Genomic DNA, 14,628 nt, shown 5'->3' with positions numbered 1-14,628 from the left:
CAGGTCTCAACGATAACATTGACTTAATGTTTTCTTATAAAACAGATTTATTTTCTGAAACCATTTCAGAAACATATCCTATTCTAAAGAACAATGCGTCAAAATAGAACTTGGAACGAGAGGTCAGCATGCTAACATTAAGTGGATAGAAAACCACAAATGGAGAATTATAAGTTCAAAGTTTGGCCAAGTGGTAATGCGTAAAGAAACTACTCAACCAGACAATTTAGTAAAAGTTATCATGGTCTATACATCATTTGATAACAAGAATGTCAAATGGGGAAGTGATCATGAACCTGTAGCCCAGAGATCTTACATAAATATCATGACACAATCTCAATGAGATCTTCATGTGACATCATATGGATTTATGCTAACACACTTTTTCCTCATTTGGGTGCAAGTCCAGATGGAGTTGTTCATGATCCTTGTTGTCAAGATTCCTTTGGTTACTGGAAATAAAGTGTCCAGCATCTGACAGATGAAAATTTAAATCTCCAAGTGAAAGTGCTCACGATTCAGATTTCTTTTGCACATTAGACTGCCATGGCAGTGCAATCTTAAAAAGAAAGCATGAATATTATTTTCAAGTGCAAGGACAAATGGCCATTACGGGCAAGGATTGGTGTGATTTTGTGGTTTGGATTTTGAAGCAACCACCATCTATTCAACGCATTCCATTCAAATTAGAATTCTGGAATATTATGGTAGAAAAACTAAATTCTTTCTACTTGAAAGCAGTTATTCCTGAAATGTACACAGCAAGTGTGCTTAGAGGTGCTCCTGTCTACCAGTCAGTCAGTGATGACGAGAAAGAGAAATAAAGTGATTGTCAAATTAATGACATGTGGTAACATTTCAAGTAATTTATCGACTCAGTGAGATTGGAATAAAAGGTTACACAACAATATGGACTGAAGAGTTTAATGTTTTCTTTATTAAAACTGCAGTTGACATGTTTACTAAATGAGTTTAAAATATGTGTTGTTATACAGGCAGGTGTTTTTAAAAGTCAAAATTATTGCCACAAAAATTTTGAAAGTAATGTCATGCATATGGTCATAACAGACTGCTGTAATACATCTAAAAGTATTTTAATACTAATTTGCTTTGCAAAGTGGTGGTTGTAAATTTGTTAATTGCGTACATATCTTCCATATCTTTGTTACTTGTTGTGACATATTTATGGGAATAACAGTTTTAAGAATATTAGTTTTTTATCCTTTCCTTCTCTCTCTCAACATGGATTCGAAGATTTGCAATTGTTCGTGTTTGCTGCACTTCTCTTTTGGAGAACTGTTTTTTTCTTATGTTTAAATGGAGGGATGATGAGATGGACACCTTTTGATGTTGTGATGTCTGAAATAAGGAATCCTTTGTCTGTCATAATGGCATCTCCATGTTCACACAGGTCAACCAGGGCATTGTCTTTAGTAATTTGTTTATCACTTGCACTCCCTGCCCACAAATCTGATACAAATGTTACAACCCCCCAGCTGGACTAATTTCAATTAGCCCTTTCCATGTCGTATGTGATTTGTAATCACTGTATATCAAAGATTTGTGCTGTAATGAACTAGGCGGTTTCCATGCTAACTCTGTAGAGTCAGTTATCACCCTACAATTATGATATTTTTCATTGAAACAAAGTGGCATGTGTTCATCAACAGCATGTCTTGATGGTCATTGGATTAGAAAATCTAACTGTATATACAAATAATCAATCCACTTATTAAAAACCATTCCACATGTTGACATTCCAATGTTAAATCGATCTGCTAAATCTTCTAGTAACAAGCCTAGTCTCAATTGCATCAAGACAAGAAAGAATTCATCTATCAGATGCAAGTGTTTTGGACGTCCCTTTCCACCTGTAGCACCATAACGAGCTGCCTGACTTGTAGCATCATCCTTAATTTCATCAAATATTGCCTTGAAAATTGCAGAATTTGGAACTCCAGTATAAAACACAAGTTTTGGTTATCATGTTCAATATCTTCAAATGTAAAACCTGGGAATTAACCTGTATCCTGCAATCACTTTGTTAACAGGGGTGCCATATTCAGGTGACATTTCATTAAAATCACACTGTGTAGAAACATCTATCCTCAGTAGAGTACTGGTTTGTGTTGATTGCTTGTTAATATGACGGGTGGCAATATCATTTAAATTAATTGGCCCACAGTAATCATGTAAATGTATAGAGGTGTCCAGAGGTGATTCAGTTTTTGCTATAAATGGTTCTGAAATATTATTTGATTCATCCTCGTCATCACTCTGTTGTTCAGCAATGTCACCTTGTTCCATATCTTCATTTAGTTGAAAGTCACTATTGGGGCATTCCAAGGTTTCACTCTCCAGATTCTGAAATTAAATAATTATACAAATATAAACATAATTTTTTAAACAGTTAATTAATATTTACATATACATGTGTAGCATGCACAATTAAAAGTTGGTGCTGGTGTAAGTTATTTAGAACTGGATGGGTAGACAGTTATTTATAGTGTAACTGTGTACCTGTAGACATTACAGTGCCAATGGCAACAGCAGATTTAAAGAAAATACAACAGTTGATAAAGGTCATTACAAAATCAAATTAAACTACAATGCACTAGCAGACAGCACGCAAATGCACAACTTTTGTTATCTCTGAACATCTGTATGTAACACTTCATTGAGAATACACTTAATAAGTTAAATATGGAATATGCCTACATTTTGTATTTGTTTAAAAGCATACACAATGCTATTGATTACAGCTGATTAAAAACCACAGAATAAGAATAAACCCTACCCCACATCTTGTTTAAAATGGATGGATCATAATAGTACTCAATATAGCCACTTGCTGACGTTTGAAACACCTTGTTTGGGAAAACTGAAGGCACTGGATGCTCTTTTGACAGCCCACTTCTATTCACAAAATGATCGAATACATTTGACTGATAGATGTGCAAGTGAAATCTTTCTGTACTTGCTGTGACTGCTGAAGCCAAACTCTACGTAGTTTACATCTTGCAGGAAATCTGTGCAATGATATTGTTTTCCCATCTACTTCCTTCCCTCTGAAATTGCTACAAATGCAACAATACTTGCGGGTTTTTGCCACAGGCATTCTTTGACAGCTGATGAATGGGTAGCCCACGGAAGTTGAAGTGGCAGCTATCGCATGTGTAAAAGATGCACTGAAGAGTTCCTATTAGGGGAAGACAACAACCCTTATTGAAAAGGCCTATACAAACATTCATTTTTCAAGAAAGAGGAATAGAAATAAAACCTTTGCACACATGCACTACAGAGATGTTGGAAAGTGTATTTAGAAATTCTGAGTTCCAGTAGATGCCTAATCACTCATTTTGTAATTTTCAAATGCTTTTACTTTGAAGTGTTTATCTAATAAAAAATTATCAGTATTGTGTACATGTGACAGAGAATAAAAACAATCCACTATTCTATTTCTATTTGTTAACATGAATTTATCAAGAAATAGAACATTTGTTTTGAGACAAAAGCCAAATACTTAATTGCACACTCAATATACATTTTCAAAACTGATGTGCTACCGTTATAACAGATGACTAGCTCTCTGACAATGGTACTTTTGGCTTTTAATAACTAATGTCAGTAAAGCAGTATACAATAAGAAATATTAAAATGATTATAAAATACTGATCTGGAAAATCCTTTTAATGTATAAAGAGACACTCCAGCAACTGAGCTACCATTGTTTACTTTCTAAACTAACTGACCATCTATTATGTCATTTGAAATTAACTATGTCAAAAATTTCAAGGAACAGAACCTGAACTCCTGGAAATAAAAATCTACAAAATAATGTCAGTGAAGTCCGTCCGTGTTTTGCTCAGTCTAAGGTTGTCTGCTTTTCTCTTGATCACCAAGGTGGTTTTATTGTGCCTCTGGTGGTCTTCTCCATGCACATTTCACACTGCCCAACTGCACATGACAGGAAGTCCATTTAAGGCCATTCCAGACAATGGCCATCTTGAAAATGTGTTTTCACCAGTTCTTTTGAACAGTTGATGGTATTTATATGGGTTTTCACTAAAATACTTCTTGCAGTATGTCATTAATTCAGAATTAAAATGATACAGATCTGACCACCATGATACCAGAACTTTGGTGAAAGAGTTTGAAAATCAAGCCTTCGTTACTACTTGACATTGCGATCAAATCAAAGGTCGTATCTCGCATTTTTTGTACCTTATGACCACAGTGACTTTTACAGATTTTGACCGTACTGTCATTTTTCGTAAATAAGTTGATAGTCATATCTGTGTCATTGATTATAAGGTTAAAGGTCTTGACTTATATTTTTAGCTGTAAGGGCTTGTCAAAAACAGCCCTTCAAAAGCAACATCATTTGTAGTTGTTCAAACAAATTCTAAAGCTGAACATCTAGCTTAGGATTTTTAACTATTCCAGATATGGCATTTTGTTTGTAAAATCCAACCACCATAGTGTTAGGGCATTTAATTTTACCCTTATCCTTCCTTCCATCCATCCTTTTTTCTTAGGTTTTGCATTTTTGGTCTGTTATCAGGCCCTGTGGTGGACATTTTTATTAACACTTTAAAAATAAAACTTCTATTCTAATACTATATTGCATTCATAGCGTTGTCATATTTCATCTGATAAAAATAGTTACATTCCACCTCATTCATTATTATTCATTGTGGAAAAGATATTGGATCTGTCTATTGTTTTCTAATACAGCTACAACAGATAAAGTTCCAGTGCAAGATACAGTCCAGTTAGGAAACACTATTCTGACATGAAACAATTCTATAACCATAATAGCTTTTCTTCACCAGTTTCTGATCCCCAGTCTTTGTTTAGAACCAGCATTTTGAAAGTTCTTCCTAAATACAAGACCATGCATGGCCAGGATTCAAGATAAGAATGAAAAGCTACAGTCATACCATTGTCCAGAGAAGTTTAAGGTCATTTAATTTTGGCTGTCAAGTCTGATGCAGATTTTAACACTTTTACAAATAAAAGTATAAAGCATAACTTGCTTTCCCTCAGATGCATACTCCAACCTGGCATCAATATACTTTACATGACTTGAGCACAAAATAAGTCATCATAAAAGTTATATAGTACAAGACTTAATGGTTTTATCAGACTTGTTGATGTTTCTCTTAGTATGCATGGAAGCATTACAAGCATTATAAGCTGGCAGCAAGGAACTGATTCTGGAATGAAATAAAGTTGATAAGCGATTGATGTAATTTCACCCCACCCAACAGAACATTTTTTTTCCTGACATTTGGTAAGATCAGGATAGATTTCGACTGCTCAGGTTCCCAGTATAGCTTTAACCTGCTGGGTAAAAAAAGAAATAAAAAAGTCTGAACCAACAGAAATTCTACATGATGCAGCATCAAGTGGCATTCAGTAAGAGAGACTGTACCAAGTATACCTGTTTGTATGATGAAAAAAAAAGTGCAAACATTAAGAAATTGATCTGCTTCTGATATGTGCTAGTGAACAAGTCATAGTTACATTTTATTTCTAATTATTGGCTGGGGGGTGGGGTGGGGTGGGGGTAGGGAATGACAAGATGATAATCTGGAAAGTCTGATTATGATAAAATGTTGATTAAATTTGAAGGCTGGGATTAAAATAAACTGTATCAAAGATGTAAATTTAAAAATTGATGACCATACACCTATCCCAATATTTCTTAAACCTAATCCCAGCCTTATAAACACACATGGCATTTAGGTACATAGTGTTTTAAAATTCTGTTCTAGTATGATGGTTTGTATTTTGGAGGCTTTTCCCAGGGTGCCAGCATTCAGCCCAGGGCATTCCCATTTATACTCTATTTCATAAGAATTTCAAAGTCTGTCCTAAATGTATCACACATTTAAAATGCAGGAGCATTGGTTGTTCAGATAATGTGCTACGATAACTTACAATACTGGGTTATATCACCTCTTATTTTGTTGCCATTTTGTGAGGAAAACAGCCATCATTATTGCTTATAATTGCAGTCTCCATAAAAGCAATGGAGATAAATAACAGGCACAATGGAGATAAATAACAGGTACAGTGGAGATAAATAACAGGTACAATTGAGATGTCTTCTGCTTAGGTTAATTTTAGGATGAAAATTTTCATAGCTTCCTCATTCTGGTCTAGAATATTATATTAAATTCTTGGCACTCCCTCAAAAATCTATGTGGATTTAATTTGATAGTGTTGATTCCATGTGATGTACAGTATAATATACCAAGGGCTCCCTCTGAAGTCTTCTTTGATTTAAATTGGCCTCCATTTAATATCTATATTGGACTGTTTTTCATATTGCTATTCATAGAATACATGCTTCAAAGTATCATACCTTTTTTGTATGTATATGCCCACCATATGATGCATCACAGTATGTTATCGTGGCCATCAGTTACCAGTATTGTTTCCACACAGTATGTTGTCATGGCCATCAGTTACCAGTATTGTGTCCACACAGTATGTTGTCATGGCCATCAGTTACCAGTATTGTGTCCACACAGTATGTTGTCATGACCATCAGTTACCAGTATTGTGTCCACACAGTATGTTATCGTGGCCATCACTTACCAGTATTGTTTCCACACAGTATGTTATCATGACCATCAGTTACCAGTATTGTGTCCACACAGCATGTTATTGTGGCCATCAGTTACCAGTATTGTTTCCACACAGTATGTTGTCATGACCATCAGTTACCAGTATTGTGTCCACACAGTATGTTATCGTGGCCATCAGTTACCAGTATTGTGTCCACACAGTATGTTATCGTGGCCATCAGTTACCAGTATTGTTTCCACACAGTATGTTGTCATGGCCATCAGTTACCAGTATTGTTTCCACACAGTAATTTGAAGTTCTCCACCATTTAAAGTTAACTTTTTGTGGATGCTTGCACACAGGGAAAGGAAGAGCCCTATTGATTTTGGGGGCAAAAGTCAAAGTCACTGTGGTGGAAGGAAGGACATAATTTCTGCACAGTAAATAAATCTTTCCCACCATTTCTGGTTACCAAACTAGACCCATCCCTTTTTGAAATCATGTTACATATATATCAGCATCCTACATACTGAAAACAGTTAATTATCATATCTAATTGTTTTTGTTGCTGCCATTGATGGAATGTTTTCTTCAGAGTATGATAGTGCTATTTATTTTTCTTCAGTGTTATAGTTTAATGTCTCATTTTTAGGAATTTATGCAGCGATATAAAAAGTATTATGTAATTTTATTTGTATACATTTAGAAAGAGACACCAAATGATTTCTTTATAATATGGTAAAACTTAAGGACACTCAAGTCTTGTGGTAGGGATCAGATGTAATTTAATGATCTAACTGGAATTTTCTGCTGCCCAATTGATGATTGATTAACAAGGACAGATATGCCTTTTAGATGTTTTGCCAGAACTGGGGCTGTTCATCAGATAGCCTAAGACTGAAACAACAGGTATGGAGCACACTCAATGTAAAGCAAAATATATTAGAAAATAATGATTGATTACTTTGTCATTTCATGGACCAAATTGGTTCATTGGAATAGTTCTACCAAAGGAATGACAGGCATTATAAAAGCGAAGTATGCAGAAAAAATGTACTGAATTTTGCTAATGTCTTTAAACAGTTTTTTTTAATAGATACCAATTTTGTTTTGTCTGCCTAACATATTATTTTGGGCCCTTGTATTTTTTCAGATATTGAAAATTTTATTTAGACACTGCTGTTTTTGGACATGACTGTACTTTTACCATGATGTAACAGAAAAGACAGACTAATAATGTTTTTGAAAAGTGGAAGAATGGCATGTTTACCAGCAGAAATAGGCTCGACAGGTTTCATGTATGATTCCAATGGTTGAAAATTGTGCAAAACACATTTTAGTATTAATAAGGTCACAGTGATGCAACAAAAACGACAGTTGGCTAAAGCTATATTATGCACCTATTAGGAGAAAATCTAAATTGTAAATGTATTAGAAGAATGTGTCACCCATTATTACTAAGAGAAAAGTGTTAAAGTAAAAATATTCATTTGTAGACGTTCAAGATTCTGTTGTGTATGTTACTGAAACGTGCACCTCATCACATACTGGTCACATATATAGGAATTAGTTTCAGTGAATAATAACAAATATTGAAACAAATAACCTAGAAATAGCAAGTCCTCATTTCATGTGTTTGATATATCATTCTGAATTTATAAGTACTGGAATACAGATTAGGTTGCCATTAATCTTGTTTACATTTTGGTACCAGGCAATAAATTGGGACCAGGTCATGGGTTTTTCTAATGTTATTTAGGATTTATATTCTAGTCCAGGGGTCTCAAACTTTCGGCCCACAGGCCGCATGCGGCCCGCAAGAGCATATTGTGCGGCCTGTGACTCATTTTGGGATTTTCAAAAACTTGACTATTTATTTATTTCTTTTTCTCTTGCCACCTTTTGAACTTTAATGTTAGCGCCATTTTAACCATAAGAAACTCTGACTTACTTAGTTATTCATAGTCTTTCTATTAATTGTCGCCCTTAATGCAGACTTCTGGTTCCGGTTTTTTTAGTAAAGTGATCGAGTTGATGTTGAATTATAAAGTTGATTTTGCTGCATTTTTATAAACATAAAAGCCCATATAAATGTCTTCTGTTTCAAAAAAAAAAGAAAACTCGTGGCCGAAAAGAGAGTTTTTCAAGTCAAATGGGAGTATTTATATTTTGTCACTTAGGTCAGCGATAAAATTCAATGTCTCATTTGTCAACAAACGATAGCTGTTCCGAAGGAGTATAACGTGCGTCGGCACTACGAAACAATGCACTGTGAGAAATATGACACTTACGTGGGCAAAATTAGAGAGGATAAAGTTATGCAACTTAAATCAGCATTATGCAAACAAAGAAGTTTCTTTACCAATGTTAGTCAGTGCAACGAAGATTCAGTAAGAGCAAGTTTTGCTATAAGACTCTAGAGTAGGGATCTCAAACACACAGCCGGCCAAGCTGTATCCTGTGGCCCGCAAAACGATTGGCGTCACAAGGTGTCATGAGAGATAACAAAGGTGGTGCGGCCCTTTGGCCATTGAAAATCCCCTCATGCGGCCGTCAGGGTGGTTTGAGTTTGAGACCCCTGTTCTAGTCACTTACTCACCAAAATATACTCAGGACATTTACTACCAATATTTGTTCAGTACTGTTATGTTTTTTTCTTATTTCTGATTCAGTTTCAGTAAGACTTGGACTGTAGGCTTATATCTTCAAAATCTCAGAAACATTTTGATAATGAGTGAGAAAATCCATCTATACTAATGAGATGATCTTGTATATGATTGGTTGACCTTGTTACATCTATGTATTAATGAGATGATCTTGTATATATATCATTGGTTGACCTTGTAACCACTCTGTATTAATGAGATGATCTTGTATATGATTGGTTGACCTTGTTACCACTCTATAGTAATGAGATGATCTTGTATATGATTGGCTGACTTTATTACCTCTCTGTATTAATGAGATGATCTTGTATATGATTGGCTGACCTTGTTACCACTCTATATTAATGAGATGATCTTGTATATGATTGGCTGACCTTGTTACCACTCTGTATTAATGAGATGATCTTGTATATGATTGGCTGACCTTGTTTCCACTCTGTGCTAATGAGATGATCTTGCATATGATTGGCAGATTTTATTACCACTATGTACTAATGAGATGATCATGTATATGATTGGCTGACTTTGTTACCACTCTGTATTAAAGAGATGATCTTGTATATGATTGGCTGACCTTGCTACCTCTCTGTATTATATGATTGGTTGACCTTGTTACCACTCTGTATTAATGAGATGATCTTGTATATGATTGGCAGATTTTATTACCACTATGTATTATAGAGATGATCTTGTATAGGACTCACGGTACTAATTCCACTCCAATGGTAAACATATGGAAACACTGTCATATTCAAAATTCAATAACTTAAAATTTATGGGTGCTGATAATGACACCTATAATTTTTCGTGCACATCTAACCTTGGTGCAAGCTTATGTGTGGAGAACACCATATGACCCGCGGCAATTTGTTTACATACATGTGCATGAAACACGTGTTATTGATTCTGCACCAAATGAATCAGGTGCTACTTTCAGTATTGAGTACTCCTGAGTCAAGCCTGTAAAAATGCTAAAATTGCATCAGTAGAAATTTGTCAATATTTTTTTTACATTACATATAGGACAAGCTCTCAAAAGATATTTTTCCTAAAATTTTAATTTTCATTATTAACCAATTATGGACCACCAAACCTGTAAATACTCTATCATTTCTTCACCCATTTCTAGACTGGTTCACAGTTCTTCCGTATAATTAGTACCGTGTGTCCTATAACCAGATTTAATTTTTTTTGAAAAAGTTGTATTTTACTCCTTGATATTAGAGCATAATTGTAAGAAAGAATTGGCCATGCTTGTGCATGGATAATAGTGCAATAGCATTTTATGTGATACCAATATCTATAGTTAAATTGCATCCGCATCACATGTTGCTGTGTTGTATTGTACTTATTAATGGCTTATTCTTGTTATTAAAATAATTGTTTTCTGCCTTTGTATCTTCATGTTATCTTTCTATGGCATGCATGCTACACAAAAGAAACACAAGCATGCTGACATCAGCAAGTATGACATCACAGGGTATCAAATTACATGACGCATTGTATTTTCATCTCTCACTGGCTATAAGACAAGTTTTAAATGTTTTAAATTTCAAAATTGCATTTCTTTTCTTGCTGACTCTCACAGAAATAAGATACAGTGCATCCCTATTCACATCAATCAAACAAAACAAATAAGTGTGCCACATGACAGGTCAAAATGATAAGAGGCCATTGCCCTTTTGTGACTAAAACATATACACACACCCATGAAGCATCAAGAGATGCTGACATTCCAAACTTATTTAAACTATCATCACATGTGATTCATGACCCCCAAATGTTAATAAAAAGGTATAAAAGCCAAGGAAGAGTTCCATAAGCTTTATTATATTGAATAATTAAATAACATAGTGCTACTTTTTAGTATAAAACTATGGGGAAGGGTGAATAAGCAAAGAATAGACAGAGTAATTTCTTCAAGCCTGGTAATGTTCCCCACAACGGGGGTGGGGGGAATGTGTATCAACCCAAATAACACATCAGCATGAGGTATGTTACATAAGGACAGCAAGAGACAAATTTGAAGAAGCTATCCAAAGTTCCTATAATGCTGACATTGATGTTGGAGACAGAAAGTGTATGCACAAACTGTTATGACTCAAGCTATTAAGTATGCTGGAGGTGGAGAAATGTGTGAAAAACTTTGCTATGCCAAGACAAGTTCATGTCTCTATGCAATATGCAGACACTGATAAAAATTGTCACTGAATACACTACTTGTTAAATTTAAGTAATAGAATTGAATTGCATATTGAAGTTGTCTAATACATAAACATATACCTACATTTACCCAAAGCTCATAAAAAGTTAAGAAAAAGTCTCAAAATCATTACTGTGGCTACTTTCCACTATAAGCAGTGTTAAATTACTTACTTTTTAATATAAAGCTGAAAAAATGCATACATTATTGAACAAAAGAGAAACAAAGCAAACATTGCAATCACTCAATTACAGTCAAAGGGGAGGTAATACACCTTGAATTGGCAAACCAAATAGCAAGCTCTAATTTACAGCTAAATGATTCCTTACTATTACTTGATGGTAAGAACAGAGCAATGTAGGTTTAATAAATAGCTTTTGTTTCAAATATGAAACCATATTTCTGACATGAAGCTTGTTTTCATTTATTCACAACAACATATATGGTGAAGAAAACCCATATCACTTGGTGCACGCAGTAATCAAATGCTGAGATTTGGAATAATGTGTTCTGAGACCACAAGTTGCAACACCCTGAGTATAAAGGTTTTCTATCATGGGACTTGGTACATGAAGAAAAAAGAGATCTGGTTTGGTGGGAGAGAGCAGTATGTTCACCATGCAGTTATACATCAAGAATGTTTCAACTGTATGAAGGGAGGTTGGGGAAGAAAAACTGCCTGTGTAAAGAATGCAATACAGATAGGACTTTTGCAGACTTATATTGGGAATGAAGGGTTGAAAACTATTATTTTAAGTGAAAATGTCCCTCCCTGCTCCCTCAACAAAAGGAATGCAGAAAAGTTCCAATACTGTTTGCCCAAAAATGTAATGTACCAATATGAGAAACATGCTGAACATAGAATAGGTGTCAAGGAGTTTAATTCTAGGATAAGAAATAAGACCGGTATAATTGATATTCAATGTGACTCGACATATAATAATTCAATTTACAGGTTGAGGCAATGCAGCATGTGCAGTTTTGTGCACAGTCCTTATTTTTACAATGTTCTCTGCTTTGATCTGCTGAGTGTGTCTCTAAAGTTAAATGATCAGTACTGATACATAAGTGATTGTGACATAAGTGGCTTACATATAAAATCTACCCCACCCCACCCCATTTTGGGGAATTATTGCATGTGTTAAATGGTATTTAACCATACAGGCCAATCTATGGGTACCATCATATGAAATTCTGCCATCAGGCCATACTGTGCTCTTTTCCCTATGGCCTGAGCTATATACTTCCACTCTCCAGTGTATAAAACCATCCCCATCTGTCTTTTGTATAGAATTTTTCTCCAAAATCACATGCAAACCATGATAAAAAGACTCCATTATCACAATCATATGTAAAAACCACCAAATTGATACCCTGGATGCACGTGGTAACCATGGAAACAACAAACTCCTATTATGGTATAGGTCGCATATAGGACTCACGGTACTAATTCCACTCCAATGGTAAACATATGGAAACACTGTCATATTCAAAATTCAATAACTTAAAATTTATGGGTGCTGATAATGACACCTATAATTTTTCGTGCACATCTAACCTTGGTGCAAGCTTATGTGTGGAGAACACCATATGACCCGCGGCAATTTGTTTACATACATGTGCATGAAACACGTGTTATTGATTCTGCACCAAATGAATCAGGTGCTACTTTCAGTATTGAGTACTCCTGAGTCAAGCCTGTAAAAATGCTAAAATTGCATCAGTAGAAATTTGTCAATATTTTTTTTACATTACATATAGGACAAGCTCTCAAAAGATATTTTTCCTAAAATTTTAATTTTCATTATTAACCAATTATGGACCACCAAACCTGTAAATACTCTATCATTTCTTCACCCATTTCTAGACTGGTTCACAGTTCTTCCGTATAATTAGTACCGTGTGTCCTATACGATTGGCAGATTTTATTACAACTCTGTATTAATGAGATGATCTTTTATATGATTTGGTTGACCTTGTTACCTTACTTGAGGCTACATTTCTGAACTGATTTTGATCAAAATTGGAGTATATATGATTATGATCTTGGATGAGGTTGAGAATGAGCATGATACAGGGATGAGGTGATCTGACTTCTTATTGGCTGAACTGTTTGGTTTCTGGGCTTGAATTTCTCAATTTCTCATTTTCAGACACATATTGAAATACTTGTGCATGTTTTTTTACAGAAACGAAAGTTATTTATTTTTGCCATTGGAAAACATGAAGAAAATATGTTAAAACTGGAGTGGTGATTCATTAATGGTGTCGTTTTATGAACAGGTATCCATTTTTTGGAGGTGACCACAAAGACCGATGATTTCACCTCCCCTGCTTGCTCAGGATTTAGAATAGGTTCAGTGCCCTCCTTTGCATGTTCAGAGAGGCAACTGCTGGAGGTAAATTTTTTGCTGTGGGATGCATCCAGCGATGTTCCAGGTCTTTTAAATTTTAAAAGATTTTAGTTCATTTATTTGAACAATTTCAGAAGAAGTTTGGTTCAGTATTTCCTTGTCTTTGTTTTGTATGTCCTTGGTGTGTATGTGTTGTAACATCATTGTAATTGATCATTTGTGTCATTGTACGTCTTCCTCGAAGCTGAAGGAGTTTGTCCTCCTAGGATTTTGGTAATATTTTTTATTTTAGCATTTATGCAGCCTGGTTTTTTTTCTTCCTCAGCACTATGTAGCCAGCATTGTGTTGATGTACCATTAAACCCTACAGCCAAATCACACTGGTGCTTGAAAGGTATTGATCTGTTTGCTATGAAAACCATTTGATACTCCTCTTAGAGTGTGATCAGTGAGGAGATTCTGGGCACATTTTTAAAATGTTTTTAATAAATAATGATGTTTATTTCAGAAGAGAATCATTTGAGAAACATGAAAAGAAGCATTGATTTCAAAGTGTATTTCTTCAGATCTGAAATAAAACCTTATTGACAGAATGCAATTTTTAATCCAGAGGGTTAAGAACTAATGTGGTAAATTGTATTAAGTTACTTATAGATACTCAAGCACTAATGTGGTAAATTGTATTAATTATGGATACGCAAGGTCAACTAATGTGGTAAATTGTATTAATTATGGATACGCAAGGTCAACTAATGTGGTAAATTGTATTACTTATAGATACTCAAGGTCAACTAATGTGATAAATTGTATTAAATTACTTATAGAT

The 14,628-nt window shown here is 34.7% G+C and overlaps 1 protein-coding gene and 1 pseudogene across 11 annotated transcripts in view; one reads left to right on the top strand and one right to left on the bottom strand.

Annotated features, from left to right (window-relative positions):
- LOC149807303 (receptor-type tyrosine-protein phosphatase delta-like) overlaps positions 1-14,628 on the top strand; it is a 434,670-nt gene that overhangs the window by 222,004 nt on the left and 198,038 nt on the right. The window lies entirely within an intron of this gene.
- Positions 916-6,516, bottom strand: LOC149807304 (uncharacterized; annotated as a pseudogene).

The sequence above is a fragment of the Sinohyriopsis cumingii genome, chromosome 1 (assembly GCF_028554795.1).
Source record: "Sinohyriopsis cumingii isolate HCF-2022 chromosome 1, ASM2855479v2, whole genome shotgun sequence".
NCBI classification, from domain to species: Eukaryota; Metazoa; Mollusca; class Bivalvia; order Unionida; family Unionidae; genus Sinohyriopsis; species Sinohyriopsis cumingii.
The sequence above is the reverse complement of the archived record's forward strand: the minus strand, read 5'-3'. Positions and strand labels throughout refer to the sequence as shown.